The sequence below is a fragment of the Phyllobates terribilis genome, unplaced genomic scaffold (assembly GCF_046119375.1).
Source record: "Phyllobates terribilis strain yellow unplaced genomic scaffold, ASM4611937v1 Scaffold_1__5_contigs__length_1240528914, whole genome shotgun sequence".
Taxonomy (NCBI): Eukaryota; Metazoa; Chordata; class Amphibia; order Anura; family Dendrobatidae; genus Phyllobates; species Phyllobates terribilis.
In genome coordinates, this window is record NW_027362761.1 from 1,160,636,493 (window position 1) to 1,160,656,278 (window position 19,786).

The window sequence follows — 19,786 nt, forward strand, 5'->3', positions numbered from 1 at the left end:
GCCATCACATCCCAGCGTCATACATCACCGCCATCACATCCAAGTGTCATACATCACCGCCATCACAGCACAGCGTCATACATCACCACCATCACATCACAGCGTCATACATCACCGCCATCACATCCCAGCGTCATACATCACCGCCATCACATCCCAGCGTCATACATCACCGCCATCACATCACAGCGTCATACATCACCGCCATCACATCACAGCGTCATACATCACCGCCATCACATCCCAGCGTCATACATCACATCCCAGCGTCATACATCACCGCCATCACATCCCAGCGTCATACATCACCGCCATCACATCCCAGCGTCATACATCACCGCCATCACATCCCAGCGTCATACATCACCGCCATCACACCACAGCGTCATACATCACCGCCATCACACCACAGCGTCATACATCACCGCCATCACATCACAGCGTCATACATCACCGCCATCACATCACAGCGTCATACATCACCGCCATCACATCCCAGCGTCATACATCACCGCCATCACATCACAGCGTCATACATCACCGCCATCACATCACAGCGTCATACATCACCGCCATCACATCCCAGCGTCATACATCACCGCCATCACAGCGTCATACATCACCGCCATCACATCACCGCCATCACATCACAGCGTCATACATCACCGCCATCACATCCCAGCGTCATACATCACCGCCATCACATCCCAGCGTCATACATCACCGCCATCACATCACAGCGTCATACATCACCGCCATCACATCACAGCGTCATACATCACCGCCATCACATCCCAGCGTCATACATCACCGCCATCACCTCCCAGCGTCATACATCACCGCCATCATATCCCAGCGTCATACATCACCGCCATCACATCCCAGCGTCATACATCACCGCCATCACATCACAGCGTCATACATCACCGCCATCACATCCCAGCGTCATACATCACCGCCATCACATCACAGCATCATACATCACCGCCATCACATCACAGCGTCATACATCACCGCCATCACATCCCAGCGTCATACATCACCGCCATCACACCACAGCGTCATACATCACCGCCATCACATCACAGCGTCATACATCACCACCATCACATCCCAGCGTCATACATCACCACCATCACACCACAGCGTCATACATCACCGCCATCACAGCGTCATACATCACCGCCATCACATCACAGCGTCATACATCACCACCATCACATCCCAGCGTCATACATCACCACCATCACACCACAGCGTCATACATCACCACCATCACACCACAGCGTCATACATCACCGCCATCACATCCCAGCGTCATACATCACCGCCATCACACCACAGCGTCATACATCACCGCCATCACATCACAGCGTCATACATCACCGCCATCACATCCCAGCGTCATACATCACCACCATCACATCACAGTGTCATACATCACCGCGATCACATCACAGCGTCATACATCACCGCCATCACATCCCAGCGTCATACATCACCGCCATCACACCACAGCGTCATACATCACCGCCATCACATCACCACCATCACAGCGTCATACATCACCGCCATCACATCCCAGCGTCATACATCACCACCATCACATCACAGCGTCATACATCACCGCCATCACATCCCAGCGTCATACATCACCGCCATCACATCCCAGCGTCATACATCACCGCCATCACATCCCAGCGTCATACATCACCGCCATCACATCACAGCGTCATACATCACCGCCATCACATCACAGCGTCATACATCACCACCATCACATCACAGCGTCATACATCACCGCCATCACATCCCAGCGTCATACATCACCGCCATCACAGCGTCATACATCACCGCCATCACATCCCAGCGTCATACATCACCACCATCACATCACAGCGTCATACATCACCACCATCACATCACAGCGTCATACATCACCACCATCACATCCCAGCGTCATACATCACCGCCATCACATCACAGCGTCATACATCACCGCCATCACAGCGTCATACATCACCACCATCACATCCCAGCGTCATACATCACCGCCATCACATCCCAGCGTCATACATCACCGCCATCACATCCCAGCGTCATACATCACCGCCATCACATCACAGCGTCATACATCACCACCATCACATCCCAGCGTCATACATCACCGCCATCACATCACAGCGTCATACATCACCGTCATCACATCACAGCGTCATACATCACCGCCATCACATCACAGCGTCATACATCACCACCATCACATCTCAGCGTCATACATCACCACCATCACATCCCAGCGTCATACATCACCGCCATCACATCACAGCGTCATACATCACCACCATCACATCACAGCGTCATACATCACCACCATCACATCACAGCGTCATACATCACCGCCATCACATCACAGCGTCATACATCACCGCCATCACATCCCAGCGTCATACATCACCACCATCACATCACAGCGTCATACATCACCGACATCACATCCCAGCGTCATACATCACCGCCATCACACCACAGCGCCACAGCGACATACATCACCGCCATCACATCCCAGCGCCATACATCACCGCCATCACATCCCAGCGTCATACATCACCACCATCACATCCCAGCGTCATACATCACCGCCATCACATCCCAGCGTCATACTTCACCGCCATCACATCCCAGCGTCATACATCACCACCATCACATCACAGCGTCATACATCACCGCCATCACATCCCAGCGTCATACATCACCGCCGTCACATCCCAGCGTCATACATCACCTCCATCACATCCCAGCGTCATACATCACCGCCATCACATCACAGCGTCATACATCACCGCCATCACATCCCAGCGTCATACATCACCGCCATCACATCCCAGCGTCATACATCACCGCCATCACACCACAGCGTCATACATCACCGCCATCACATCCCAGCGTCATACATCACCGCCATCACATCCCAGCGCCATACATCACCGCCATCACATCCCAGCGTCATACTTCACCGCCATCACATCCCAGCGTCATACATCACCGCCATCACATCCCAGCGTCATACATCACCGCCATCACATCCCAGCGCCATACATCACCGCCATCACATCCCAGCGTCATACATCACCGCCATCACATCCCAGCGCCATACATCACCACCATCACATCCCAGCGTCATACTTCACCGCCATCACATCTCAGCGTCATACATCACCGCCATCACATCCCAGCGTCATACATCACCGCCATCACACCACGGCGTCATACATCACCGCGATCACATCACAACGTCATACATCACAGCCATCACATCCCAGCGTCATACATCACCGCCATCACACCACAGCGTCATACATCACCGCCATCACATCACCACCATCACAGCGTCATACATCACCGCCATCACATCCCAGCGTCATACATCACCACCATCACATCACAGCGTCATACATCACCGCCATCACATCCCAGCGTCATACATCACCGCCATCACACCACAGCGTCATACATCACCGCCATCACACCCCAGCGTCATACATCACCGCCATCACATCCCAGCGTCATACATCACCTCCATCACATCCCAGCGCCATACATCACCGCCATCACACCACAGCGTCATACATCACCGCCATCACATCCCAGCGCCATACATCACCGCCATCACACCACAGCGTCATACATCACCGCCATCACATCACAGCGTCATACATCACCACCATCACATCCCAGCGTCATACATCACCGCCATCACATCCCAGCGTCATACATCACCGCCATCACATCCCAGCGTCATACATCACCGCCATCACATCCCAGCGCCATACATCACCGCCATCACATCCCAGCGTCATACATCACCGCCATCACACCACAGCGTCATACATCACCGCCATCACATCCCAGCGTCATACATCACCGCCGTCACATCCCAGCGTCATACATCACCTCCATCACATCCCAGCGTCATACATCACCGCCATCACATCACAGCGTCATACATCACCGCCATCACATCCCAGCGTCATACATCACCGCCATCACATCCCAGCGTCATACATCACCGCCATCACACCACAGCGTCATACATCACCGCCATCACATCCCAGCGTCATACATCACCGCCATCACATCCCAGCGCCATACATCACCGCCATCACATCCCAGCGTCATACTTCACCGCCATCACATCCCAGCGTCATACATCACCGCCATCACATCCCAGCGTCATACATCACCGCCATCACATCCCAGCGCCATACATCACCGCCATCACATCCCAGCGTCATACATCACCGCCATCACATCCCAGCGCCATACATCACCACCATCACATCCCAGCGTCATACTTCACCGCCATCACATCTCAGCGTCATACATCACCGCCATCACATCCCAGCGTCATACATCACCGCCATCACACCACGGCGTCATACATCACCGCGATCACATCACAACGTCATACATCACAGCCATCACATCCCAGCGTCATACATCACCGCCATCACACCACATCGTCATACATCACCGCCATCACATCACCACCATCACAGCGTCATACATCACCGCCATCACATCCCAGCGTCATACATCACCACCATCACATCACAGCGTCATACATCACCGCCATCACATCCCAGCGTCATACATCACCGCCATCACACCACAGCGTCATACATCACCGCCATCACACCCCAGCGTCATACATCACCGCCATCACATCCCAGCGTCATACATCACCTCCATCACACCCCAGCGTCATACATCACCGCCATCACATCCCAGCGTCATACATCACCGCCATCACACCACAGCGTCATACATCACCGCCATCACACTACAGCGCCATACATCACCGCCATCACACCCCAGCGTCATACATCACCGCCATCACATCCCAGCGTCATACATCACCGCCATCACATCCCAGCGTCATACATCACCGCCATCACATCCCAGCGTCATACATCACCACAATCACATCCCAGCGTCATACATCACCGCCATCACATCCCAGCGCCATACATCACCACAATCACATCCCAGCGTCATACATCACCGCCATCACACCACAGCGTCATACATCACCGCCATCACATCCCAGCGCCATACATCACCGCCATCACATCCCAGCGCCATACATCACCGCCATCACATCCCAGCACCATACATCACCGCCATCACATCCCAGCGTCATACATCACCGCCATCACACCACAGCGTCATACATCACCGCCATCACACCACAGCGTCATACATCACCGCCATCACATCCCAGCGCCATACATCACCGCCATCACATCCCAGCGCCATACATCACCGCCATCACATCCCAGCGCCATACATCACCGCCATCACATCCCAGCGTCATACATCACCGCCATCACATCCCAGCGTCATACATCACCGCCATCACACCACAGCGTCATACATCACCGCCATCACATCCCAGCGCCATACATCACTGCCATCACATCCCAGCGTCATACATCACCGCCATCACATCCCAGCGTCATACATCACCGCCATCACACCACAGCGTCATACATCACCGCCATCACATCCCAGCGCCATACATCACCGCCATCACACCACAGCGTCATACATCACCGCCATCACATCCCAGCGCCATACATCACCGCCATCACACCACAGCGTCATACATCACCACAATCACATCCCAGCGTCATACATCACCGCCATCACACCACAGCGTCATACATCACCACAATCACATCCCAGCGTCATACATCACCACAATCACATCCCAGCGTCATACATCACCGCCATCACACCACAGCGTCATACATCACCGCCATCACATCCCAGCGCCATACATCACCTCCATCACATCACAGCGTCATACATCACCGCCATCACATCCCAGCATCATACATACATCACCGCCATCACACCACAGCGTCATACATCACCGCCATCACATCCCAGCGTCATACATCACCGCCATCACACCACAGCGTCATACATCACCGCCATCACACCACAGCGTCATACATCACCTCCATCACATCACTGCGTCATACATCACCGCCATCATATCGCAGCGTCATACATCACCGCCATCACACCACAGCGTCATACATCACCGCCATCACATCCCAGCGTCATACATCACCGCCATCACATCCCAGCGTCATACATCACCGCCATCACATCCCAGCGTCATACATCACCGCCATCACATCCCAGCGCCATACATCACCTCCATCACATCACTGCGTCATACATCACCGCCATCACATCCCAGCGTCATACATCACCGCCATCACACCACAGCGTCATACATCACCACAATCACATCCCAGCGTCATACATCACCGCCATCACATCACAGCGTCATACATCACCTCCATCACATCACTGCGTCATACATCACCGCCATCACATCACAGCGTCATACATCACCGCCATCACATCCCAGCGCCATACATCACCACAATCACATCCCAGCGTCATACATCACCTCCATCACATCACAGCGTCATACATCACCGCCATCACATCACAGCATCATACATCACCGCCATCACATCCCAGCGCCATACATCACCACAATCACATCCCAGCGTCATACATCACCTCCATCACATCACAGCGTCATACATCACCACAATCACATCCCAGCGTCATACATCACCTCCATCACATCACTGCGTCATACATCACCGCCATCACATCACAACGTCATACATCATCTCCATCACATCACAGCGCCATACATCACCACAATCACATCCCAGCGTCATACATCACCTCCATCACATCCCAGCATCATACATCACCACAATCACATCCCAGCGTCATACATCACCTCCATCACATCCCAGCGTCATACATCACCACTATCACATCCCAGCGTCACACATCACCGCCATCACATCCCAGCGCCATACATCACCACAATCACATCACAGCGTCATACATCACCGCCATCACACCACAGCGTCATACATCACCGCCATCAAATCACAGCGTCATACATCACCGCCATCACAGCGTCATACATCACCGCCATCACATCCCAGCGCCATACATCACCACAATCACATCACAGCGTCATACATCACCGCCATCACACCACAGCGTCATACATCACCGCCATCACATCCCAGCGCCATACATCACCACAATCACATCACAGCGTCATACATCACCGCCATCACATCACAGCGTCATACATCACCACCATCACATCACAGCGTCATACATCACCGCCATCACATCACAGCGTCATACATCACCGCGGTCACACCACAGCGTCATACATCACCGCCATCACATCACAGCGTCATACATCACATCACAGCGTCATACATCACATCACAGCGTCATACATCACCGCCATCACACCACAGCGCCATACATCACCGCCATCACACCACAGCGTCATACATCACCGCCATCACACCACAGCGTCATACATCACCACAATCACATCCCAGCGCCATACATCACCGCCATCACACCACAGCGTCATACATCACCGCCATCACACCACAGCGTCATACATCACCGCCATCACATCACAGCGTCATACATCACCGCCATCACAGCGTCATACATCACTTCCATCACACCACAGCGTCATACATCACCGCCATCACACCACAGTGTCATACATCACCGCCATCACACCACAGCGTTATACATCACCGCCATCACACCACAGCGTCATACATCACCACCATCACATCACAGCGTCATACATCACCATCACATCACAGCGTCATACATCACCACCATCACATCACAGCGTCATACATCACCGCCATCACATCACAGCGTCATACATCACCGCCGTCACATCACAGCGTCATACATCACCGCCGTCACACCACAGCGTCATACATCACCGCCGTTACATCCCAGCGTCATACATCACCGCCATCACACCACAGCGTCATACATCACCGCCATCACATCACAGCGTCATACATCACCACCATCACACCACAGCGTCATACATCACAGCCATCACATCCCAGCGTCATACATCACATCCCAGCGTCATACATCACAGCCATCACACCACAGCGTCATACCTCACCGCCGTCACATCACAGCGTCATACATCACCGCCGTCACCCCACAGCGTCATACATCACCGCCGTTACATCCCAGCGTCATACATCACCGCCATCACACCACACCGTCATACATCACCGCCATCACATCACAGCGTCATACATCACCACCATCACATCCCAGCGCCATACATCACAGCCATCACATCCCAGCGTCATACATCACCACCATCACATCCCAGCGCCATACATCACCGCCATCACATCACAGCGTCATACATCACCGCCATCACAGCGTCATACATCACTTCCATCACACCACAGCGTCATACATCACCGCCATCACACCACAGTGTCATACATCACCGCCATCACACCACAGCGTTATACATCACCGCCATCACACCACAGCGTCATACATCACCACCATCACATCACAGCGTCATACATCACCATCACATCACAGCGTCATACATCACCACCATCACATCACAGCGTCATACATCACCGCCATCACATCACAGCGTCATACATCACCGCCGTCACATCACAGCGTCATACATCACCGCCGTCACACCACAGCGTCATACATCACCGCCGTTACATCCCAGCGTCATACATCACCGCCATCACACCACAGCGTCATACATCACCGCCATCACATCACAGCGTCATACATCACCACCATCACACCACAGCGTCATACATCACAGCCATCACATCCCAGCGTCATACATCACATCCCAGCGTCATACATCACAGCCATCACACCACAGCGTCATACCTCACCGCCGTCACATCACAGCGTCATACATCACCGCCGTCACCCCACAGCGTCATACATCACCGCCGTTACATCCCAGCGTCATACATCACCGCCATCACACCACACCGTCATACATCACCGCCATCACATCACAGCGTCATACATCACCACCATCACATCCCAGCGCCATACATCACAGCCATCACATCCCAGCGTCATACGTCACATCCCAGCGTCATACATCACAGCCATCACATCCCAGCGTCATACATCACATCCCAGCGTCATACATCACAGCCATCACACCACAGCGTCATACCTCACCGCCGTCACATCACAGCGTCATACATCACCGCCGTCACCCCACAGCGTCATACATCACCGCCGTTACATCCCAGCGTCATACATCACCGCCATCACACCACACCGTCATACATCACCGCCATCACATCACAGCGTCATACATCACCGCCATCACATCACAGCGTCATACATCACCGTCATCACATCCCAGCGTCATACATCACCGCCATCACATCCCAGCGTCATACATCACCTCCATCACATCACAGCGTCATACATCACCGCAATCACACCACAGCGCCATACATCACCGCCATCACATCCCAGCGTCATACATCACCGTCATCACATCCCAGCGTCATACATCACCTCCATCACATCACAGCGTCATACATCACCGCCGTCACATCCCAGCGTCATACATCACCACCGTCACATCACAGCGTCATACATCACCGCCGTCACATCACAGCGTCATACATCACCGCCGTCACACCACAGCGTCATACATCACCGCCATCACACCACAGCGTCATACATCACCGCCGTCACATCCCAGCGTCATACATCACCATCACATCCCAGCGTCATACATCACCATCACACATCACCACCATCACATCACAGCGTCATACATCACCGTCATCACATCCCAGCGTCATACATCACCGCTATCACACCACAGCGTCATACATCACCGCCATCACATCCCAGCGTTATACATCACCGCCATCACAGCGTCATACATCACCGCCATCACACCACAGCGTCATCCATCACCGCCATCACATCCCAGCGTTATACATCACCACCATCACAGCATCATACATCACCGCCATCACAGCGTCATACATCATCGCCATCACATCCCAGCGTCATACATCACCGCCATCACAACCCAGCGTCATACATCACCGCCATCACATCCCAGCGTTATACATCACCAACATCACAGCGTCATACATCACCGTCATCACATCCCAGCGTTATACATCACCACCATCACAGCATCAAACATCACCGCCATCCCAGCGTCATACATCACCGCCATCACATCCCAGCGTCATACATCACCGCCATCACAACCCAGCGTCATACATCACCGCCATCACATCCCAGCGTCATACATCACCGCCATCACATCCCAGCGTCATACATCACCGCCATCACATCCCAGCGTCATACATCACCGCCATCACATCACAGCGTCGTACATCACCGCCATCACATCACAGCGTCATACATCACCGCCGTCACATCACAGCATCATACATCACCACCATCATATCACAGCGTCATACATCACCACCATCACATCACAGCATCATACATCACCGCCATCACAACCCAGCGTCATACATCACCGCCGTCACATCACAGCGTCATACATCACCACCATCACATCATAGCGTACAGTACAAACCAAAAGTTTGGACACACCTTCTCATTTAAAGATTTTTCTGTATTTTCTTGACTATGAAAATTGTACATTCACACTGAAGGCATCAAAACTATGAATTAACACATGTGGAATTATATACTTAACAAAAAAGTGTGAAACAACTGAAAATATGTCTTATATTCTAGGTTCTTCAAAGTAGCCACCTTTTGCTTTGATGACTGCTTTGCACACTCTTGGCGAGCTTCAAGAGGTAGTCACCGGAAATGGTCTTCCAACAATCTTGAAGGAGTTCCCAGAGATACTTAGCACTTGTTGGCCCTTTTGCCTTCACTCTGCGGTCCAGCTCACCCCAAACCATCTTGATTGGGTTCAGGTCTGGTGATTGTGGAGGCCAGGTCATCTGGCGTAGCACCCCATCACTCTCCTCCTTGGTCAAATAGCCCTTACACAGCCTGGAGGTGTGTTTGGGGTCATTGTCCTGTTGAAAAATAAATGATGGTCCAACTAAACGCAAACCGGATGGAATAGCATGCCGCTGCAAGATGCTGTGGTAGCCATGCTGGTTCAGTATGCCTTCAATTCTGAATAAATCCCCAACAGTGTCACCAGCAAAGCACCCCCACACCATCACACCTCCTCCTCCATGCTTCACGGTGGGAACCAGGCTTGTAGAGTCCATCCGTTCACCTTTTCTGCGTCGCACAAAGACACGGTGGTTGGAACCAGAGATCTCAAATTTGGACTCATCAGACCAAAGCACAGATTTCCACTGGTCTAATGTCCATTCCATGTGTTCTTTAGCCCAAACAAGTCTCTTCTGCTTGTTGCCTGTCCTTAGCAGTGGTTTCCTAGCAGCTATTTTACCATGAAGGCCTGCTGCACAAAGTCTCCTCTTAACAGTTGTTGTAGAGATGTGTCTGCTGCTAGAACTCTGTGTGACATTGACCTGGTCTCTAATCTGAGCTGCTGTTAACCTGCGATTTCTGAGGCTGGTGACTCGGATAAACTTATCCTCAGAAGCAGAGGTGACTCTTGGTCTTCCTTTCCTGGGGTGGTCCTCATGTGAGCCAGTTTCTTTGTAGCGCTTGATGGTTTTTGCAACTGCACTTGGGGACACTTTCAAAGTTTTCCCAATTTTTCGGACTGACTGACCTTCATTTCTTAAAGTAATGATGGCCACACATTTTTTTTTTTACAAAATTGGTATCTGTCACCATATTCTAAGATCCGTACAGTTTTAATTTTTCAGTCGATAGAGTTGTGGAAGGGCTTGTTTTGTTGAGTCATGAGCCACTATTTTTATTGGTACCCTCGTGGGGTACATACAACATTTTAATCGCTTATTATTGCAATTTTTGCAAAAAGTGGAAACCAAAAAATGGCAATTCTGGTGTTTTTTTTAAATTTTATTCTTGCTCTATGGCAAGGGTGGGGCCCGCAATGACATTTTCTCTGGCTCCCGAGAACCACAATGCTTGGGCCAAAGTACTCATTTTGCTGGCCGCGGGCCCTTTATTTCTTTCTTCCATGCTTACGCAGTATTCACTACTGTATGCAGCGGCACATGCAATGAAGGACAGTTCCAGCTTCAGGACATTCTCGTGGGTGGAGTCCAAGCATTTCCTGTGATGGATCTGCTCCTGACCCAGCATCTGTTTTGGTGTAAATGCTCCTGCCACAGCGTCTCCTGTGATGTATATGCTCAAGCCCCAGTGTCTCCTATGTGATGTATATACTCCAGCCCCAGTGACTCCTAAGTGATGTATACAGTAGTTTTGATGTCTATGTGTTGTTTACAGTAGAGTCTTGGTATCTCCTATGTGATGTATATAGAGTAGTCTCGGTGTCTCCTATGAGATGTACATACAGCAGTCTCTGTGTCTCCTATGTGATATATATACAGCAGACACAGTGTCTCTCTTGCCATAATACAAATTCTAACAGTCTATTCAGTAGGACTATCAGCTGTGTATCCACCACTTCTGCACAACACAACTGATGGTCCCAACCCCATTTATAAGGCAAGAAATCCCACTTATTAAACCTGATAGGGCACACCTGTGAAGTGAAAACCATTTCCGGTGACTACCTCTTGAAGCTCATCAAGAGAATGCCAAGAGTGTGCAAAGCAGTCATCAAAGCAAAAGGTGGCTACTCTGAAGAACCTAGAATATAAGACATATTTTCAGTTGTTTCACACTTTTTTGTTAAGTATATAATTCCACATGTGATAATTCATAGTTTTGATGCCTTCAGTGTGAATGTACAATTTTCATAGTCATGAAAATACAGAAAAATCTTTAAATGAGAAGGTGTGTCCAAACTTTTAGTCTGTACTGTACATCACCGCCATCACATCCCAGCGTCATACATCACCGCCATCACATCCCAGCGTCATACATCACCGCCATCACATCCCAGCGTCATACATCACCGCCATCACATCCCAGCGTCATACATCACTGCCATCACATCCCAGCGTCATACATCACCGCCATCACATCACAGCGTCATACATCACCGCCATCACATCCCAGCGTCATACATCACAGCGTAATACATCACATCACTGTGCAATACATCACCGCCGTGACATCACTATACACAATACATTACTGCTCTGACATCACCATGTAATACATCACCACCATGACATCACTGTACAATACGTTTCTGCCATGACATCACATCACCACACAATACAGCTCCGTTGTGAAAGACGGCGCTGCTGTGACATCACTGCACAATATGACCCAGCTGTGACATCAGCGTGCAGCGCGGCGCGCCACATCCAGCCTTTTGGCTGTTGCAGCTGCTCCTGGGGACCGGAAAAGCCAACGGGCTGGAAATCAAATGCAAGTGACCTAAGCCCCGTACACATTAGATGGCCGTCAGCCGATACTTCTGCCCATCTGTCCGGCAGCCATCTTGGCCATCTCTCCCGTACACAGAAGATCTGTTGGTGCCCTGATGAAGGGGTGTGGAACACCCGGAAACGCGTAGGCATTTACCAATAAACAAGGATATTATTACATGTTCCTGACTTGAGGATCTTTCAGCGGCGCGGACGTATATCTCTACTTTCACCGCCTTTGGATTTATTCTGGTCCTGTGGGACACCCATTGGAGATCCGCTGCAGCTGCTTTTTATACGTTATGGTGGTTGTGTCCTTACACAACCAAACCAGGTGAGCACCACCTTTTTATTATTCATTCCTATGTCTACAGGTGAAACTCTATTGGTCTTTGCGCTCTCTCTCTCTTTGTACACAGAAGCGCACACTCGGCCGAGCACTCCTGTTATTTCTATGAGAAAATTGGACATGCGCGATCGACATCTTCCCCAACCGTCAGTCGTCCGGCGCCCCCGTGCACACTAGACCGTCGCCAGAACCCAATGATATTGAGAGCTGCGGCCGGTGTTAGTCTCATGTGTATGAGGGGCTTTAGACGCAGGTCAGGTGCATACACCATGATGGAGAAACAAGAGGACGGCAGAAGGAATGTGAGCGACGAAAGAAAACGAGAAGAAAACAAAGAGCGGGAGAGGAAGCAAGAAAGAGAGCGGAACGACAGACCAAGGGAGAGAGCAGTCCGCAGGTCATACAGTCACTGCACATCTCCGCGCTACAGAGGCGACTGTGATCTTCTGTGTCTGTATTATGCTGCCAAAGCAGCTTGCACTTGTTCACACTTGCTTTATTCTGTTCGGAGGTGCTGATCAGTTTTTTTTTTACAGAGATAAAATATTATAATAATAGTAATATAATATTGAGCAGAAATTATTTCAGCCAATGGATTTGTCTCTCCACAATATCGCCCTCTGGTGGCTGTGGATATTTCCATACATCGCCCTCTGGTGGCTGTGGATATTTCTATACATCGCCCTCTGGTGACTGTGGATATTTCTATATTTCTATACTTTGGTGGCTGTGGATATTTCTATACATCGCCCTCTGGTGGCTGTGGATATTTCTATACATCGCCCTCTGGTGGTGTGGATATTTCTATACATCGCCCTCTGGTGGCTGTGGATATTTCTATACATCGCTCTCTGGTGGCTGTGGATATTTCTATGCTCTGGTGGCTGTGGATATTTCTATACATCGCCCTCTGGTGGCTGTGGATATTTCTATACATCGCCCTCTGGTGACTGTGGATATTTCTATACATCGCCCTCTGGTGACTGTGGATATTTCTATACATCGTCCTCTGGTGGCTGTGGATATTTCTATACATCGCCCTCTGGTGACTGTGGATATTTCTATACATCGCCCTCTGGTGACTGTGGATATTTCTATACATCGCCCTTTGGTGACTGTGAATATTTCTATACATCGCCCTCTGGTGACTGTGGATATTTCTATACATCGCCCTCTGGTGGCTGTGGATATTTCTATACATCGTCCTCTGGTGACTGTGGATATTTCTATACATCGCCCTCTGGTGGCTGTGGATATTTCTATACATCGCCCTCTGGTGACTGTGAATATTTCTATACATCGCCCTCTGGTGGCTGTGGATATTTCTATACATCGCCCTCTGGTGGCTGTGGATATTTCTATACATCGCCCTCTGGTGGCTGTGGATATTTCTATACATCGCCCTCTGGTGGCTGTGGATATTTCTATACATCGCCCACTGGTGGCTGTGGATATTTCTATACATCGCCCTCTGGTGGCTGTGGATATTTCTATACATCGCCCTCTGGTGGCTGTGGATATTTCTATACTCTGGTGGCTGTGGATATTTCTATACATCGCCCTCTGGTGGCTGTGGATATTTCTATACATCGCCCTCTGGTGCTGTGGATATTTCTATACATCGCCCTCTGGTGGCTGTGGATATTTCTATACATCGCCCTCTGGTGGCTGTGGATATTTCTATACATCGCCCTCTGGTGGCTGTGGATATTTCTATACATCGCCCTCTGGTGACTGTGGATATTTGTATACATCGCCCTCTGGTGGCTGTGGATATTTCTATACATCGCCCTCTGGTGACTGTGGATATTTCTATACATCGCCCTCTGGTGGCTGTGAATATTTCAATACATCGCCCTCTGGTGACTGTGGATATTTCTATACATCGCCCTCTGGTGACTGTGGATATTTCTATACATCGCCCTCTGGTGGCTGTGGATATTTCTATACATCGCCCTCTGGTTGTGTGGATATTTCTATACATCGCCCTCTGGTGGCTGTAGATATTTCTATACATCGCCCTCCGGTGGCTGTGGATATTTCTATACATCGCCCTCCGGTGGCTGTGGATATTTCTATACATCGCCCTCTGGTGGCTGTGGATATTTCTATACATCGCCCTCTGGTGGTGTGGATATTTCTATACATCGCCCTCTGGTGGTGTGGATATTTCTATACATCGCCCTCTGGTGACTGTGGATATTTCTATACATCGCCCTCTGGTGACTGTGGATATTTCTATACATCGCCCTCTGGTGGCTGTGGATATTTCTATACATCGCCCTCTGGTGGCTGTGGATATTTCTATACATCGCCCTCTGGTGGCTGTGGATATTTCTATACATCGCTCTCTGGTGACTGTGGATATTTCTATACATCGCCCTCTGGTGACTGTGGATATTTCTATACATCGCCCTCTGGTGACTGTGGATATTTCTATACATCGCCCTCTGGTGGCTGTGGATATTTCTATACATCGCCCTCTGGTGGCTGTGGATATTTCTATACATCGCCCTCTGGTGACTGTGGATATTTCTATACATCGCCCTCTGGTGACTGTGGATATTTCTATACATCGCCCTCTGGTGACTGTGGATATTTCTATACATCGCCCTCTGGTGACTGTGGATATTTCTATACATCGCCCTCTGGTGACTGTGGATATTTCTATACATCGCCCTCTGGTGACTGTGGATATTTCTATACATCGCCCTCTGGTGACTGTGGATATTTCTATACATCGCCCTCTGGTGACTGTGGATATTTCTATACATCGCCCTCTGGTGGCTGTGGATATTTCTATACATCGCCCTCTGGTGGCTGTGGATATTTCTATACATCGCCCTCTGGTGGCTGTGGATATTTCTATACATCGCCCTCTGGTGACTGTGGATATTTCTATACATCGCCCTCTGGTGACTGTGGATATTTCTATACATCGCCCTCTGGTGGCTGTGGCTATTTCTATACATCGCCCTCTGGTGGCTGTGGATATTTCTATACATCGCCCTCTGGTGGCTGTGGATATTTCTATACATCGCCCTCTGGTGGTGTGGATATTTCTATACATCGCCCTCCGGTGACTGTGGATATTTCTATACATCGCCCTCCGGTGGCTGTGGATATTTCTATACATCGCCCTCTGGTGGTGTGGATATTTCTATACATCGCCCTCTGGTGACTGTGGATATTTCTATACATCGCCCTCTGGTGACTGTGGATATTTCTATACATCGCCCTCTGGTGGCTGTGGATATTTCTATACATCGCCCTCTGGTGGTGTGGATATTTCTATACATCGCCCTCTGGTGGCTGTGGATATTTCTATACATCGCCCTCTGGTGGCTGTGGATATTTCTATACATCGCCCTCTGGTGACTGTGGATATTTCTATACATCGCCCTCTGGTGACTGTGGATATTTCTATACATCGTCCTCTGGTGACTGTGGATATTTCTATACATCGCCCTCTGGTGGCTGTGGATATTTCTATACATCGCCCTCTGGTGGTGTGGATATTTCTATACATCGCCCTCCGGTGACTGTGGATATTTCTATACATCGCCCTCTGGTGACTGTGGATATTTCTATACATCGCCCTCTGGTGACTGTGGATATTTCTATACATCGCCCTCTGGTGACTGTGGATATTTCTATACATCGCCCTCTGGTGGCTGTGGATATTTCTATACATCGCCCTCTGGTGACTGTGGATATTTCTATACATCGCCCTCTGGTGACTGTGGATATTTCTATACATCGCCCTCTGGTGGCTGTGGATATTTCTATACATCGTCCTCTGGTGGCTGTGGATATTTCTATACATCGCCCTCTGGTGGCTGTGGATATTTCTATACATCGCCCTCTGGTGACTGTGGATATTTCTATACATCGCCCTCTGGTGGCTGTGGATATTTCTATACATCGCCCTCTGGTGGCTGTGGATATTTCTATACATCGTCCTCTGGTGGCTGTGGATATTTCTATACATCGCCCTCTGGTGACTGTGGATATTTCTATACATCGCCCTCTGGTGGCTGTGGATATTTCTATACATCATCCTCTGGTGGCTGTGGATATTTCTATACATCGCCCTCTGGTGGCTGTGGATATTTCTATACATCGCCCTCTGGTGGTGTGGATATTTCTATACATCGCCCTCTGGTGGCTGTGGATATTTCTATACATCGCCCTCTGGTGGCTGTGGATATTTCTATACATCGCCCTCTGGTGGCTGTGGATATTTCTATACATCGCCCTCTGGTGGCTGTGGATATTTCTATACTCTGCCTCCTGCCCTATATACCTCTGTATAGGTGACACCCGCCATCACGCCCCCTGTGCACACAGCAGCGGCCGGGGCAGCGGCGACCGCCATCAGCAGTCATTGCCAATGTCATTCACTGACAGACAGGGGGAGCCAGACCCGTCTGACGTCACAACACAACTGACGGAAGCCCCGCCCACAGACAGTAAACACGCGATGATGATTGGCTGCCCAGTGTTAAGGGTAGCTTTGCTGCCGCTTGTGCTTACCGGGCTCCGGTGGTCGCGCTGACCCTTCCCGATGTATAAACTCTGCGGTCACACCGACATCACCGCACTAAGGGGCGCCTGCGTGATCCTGACAATATTTTTTTGGCGGGAACGTCAGTGAGGGTGGGGGGCGTGGCCTTGGTGTTTACTAGCTGTCACCACAGAGGGAGGGCGGGACTGCGCGCTGTCATGGTGACACTGATTGACGTGTGGCCACATACGGGGCATTGCCAGCCTTCTCTGATGGGCTACCAAATACTGTTGAGGCAACTCCAACTATGAAGGAACCAAAACAGAAAAAAAATCAAACCCCCCCCCCCCAAAATATTACTATAGTATCTTCGGGCTAATAAAAGGCCAATCAATCGACATATAATCTTATGTAATGGGTACAGTAAACGCTATGAGGAAAAAAAAATCACACCTCAGTCCAAAATGTAATAAAAAGTAATAAAAAGAATAAAATAACATCCATTAAAACCACAGCTAGCCACACGAAAAGATCAGCCCTCACCCGGCCCCATCCACGGGGAAAAAATAGTCACGGGCCTCAGAAAATGGCCACAGAAATCACATTTTTTATTTCTTTACCAAGCGATAAATTAGTTGTCTTTTTTTCAAAAGTCCACAAGTTTGATGTCTGCCGTAATCATATCGAGCTGAAGAACGATATTTTCAGGTAGTTTTTACCTCACAACACCAGAATAAAAGGAAAAAAAAAATGGCGGAATTGCGTTTTTGTTTCTCATCATTACATCCCTCTTGGATTCAAAGCTGCAGCTCGACACCCTGCAAAACAAAAGAACAAGGCCGCATACGGCTATGGGGACGATAACGCATAAAAAGGGGCGTCTAAAAAAAAAATCCTCCATAAGGGCGTATAGAGGACCTGACACCGAGCCAGACCTGGTCGTGTGAATGGTCGACATCTCCCATGTCCATCCCTGGCTTTGCCTGCCAAAATCCTCCATTTGCTGAAGGTGTCGAAAACTTGTGGCTATGCCCAAAAAAACCAACTAAATCTGACGTGTGAAAAAAATAAATCTTTCTTTTTTAGTTTTTTCAGGGTGCTTTAACATTGCATACTGTGTCCCCATTGGGGCATATGTCCAAAATTCACCCTAAAACGTATGCGCCAACGGGGCCATAGACTGTACCAGTGATGGCAGAGCGAACGTGTACTCTGACGTGCACCATTTTAAGGAGTGTACCCTACAGGACACTCCAATGCAGCCTACTACGTCCAGGTGTGCGCCTCTTGCAGGTGTACACTCCCGTAAATGATGCACAGCAGAGCGCACGCTCACTCTGCATCATTACAGTCTATGGCCCCGTCGGCACATACGTCCGGACACAGTTTTGAGGGGGATTTCGGACGTATGCTCCGACGGGGACACAGAACGCAATGTGAAAGCATTGCTCCACTACATTTATATTGATAGCCTATACAGAGAATGGATCATCAATATCAGATCAGTGGGGGTCCGACACGCGGCCCCACATCCCCACCAATCAGGTGTTCTTT

General features: G+C 50.1%; 1 protein-coding gene across 1 annotated transcript in view; it reads right to left on the reverse strand.

The window, feature by feature from the left end:
- NSD2 (nuclear receptor binding SET domain protein 2) overlaps positions 1 to 18,407 on the reverse strand; it is a 91,058-nt gene extending 72,651 nt beyond the window's left edge. The window contains exon 1 of the mRNA XM_073649035.1: positions 18,262 to 18,407. The gene's annotated coding sequence lies outside the window, so the exon portion shown is untranslated. The remainder of the gene's footprint in view (positions 1 to 18,261) is intronic.
- Between the last annotated feature and the right edge of the window lie 1,379 nt (positions 18,408 to 19,786).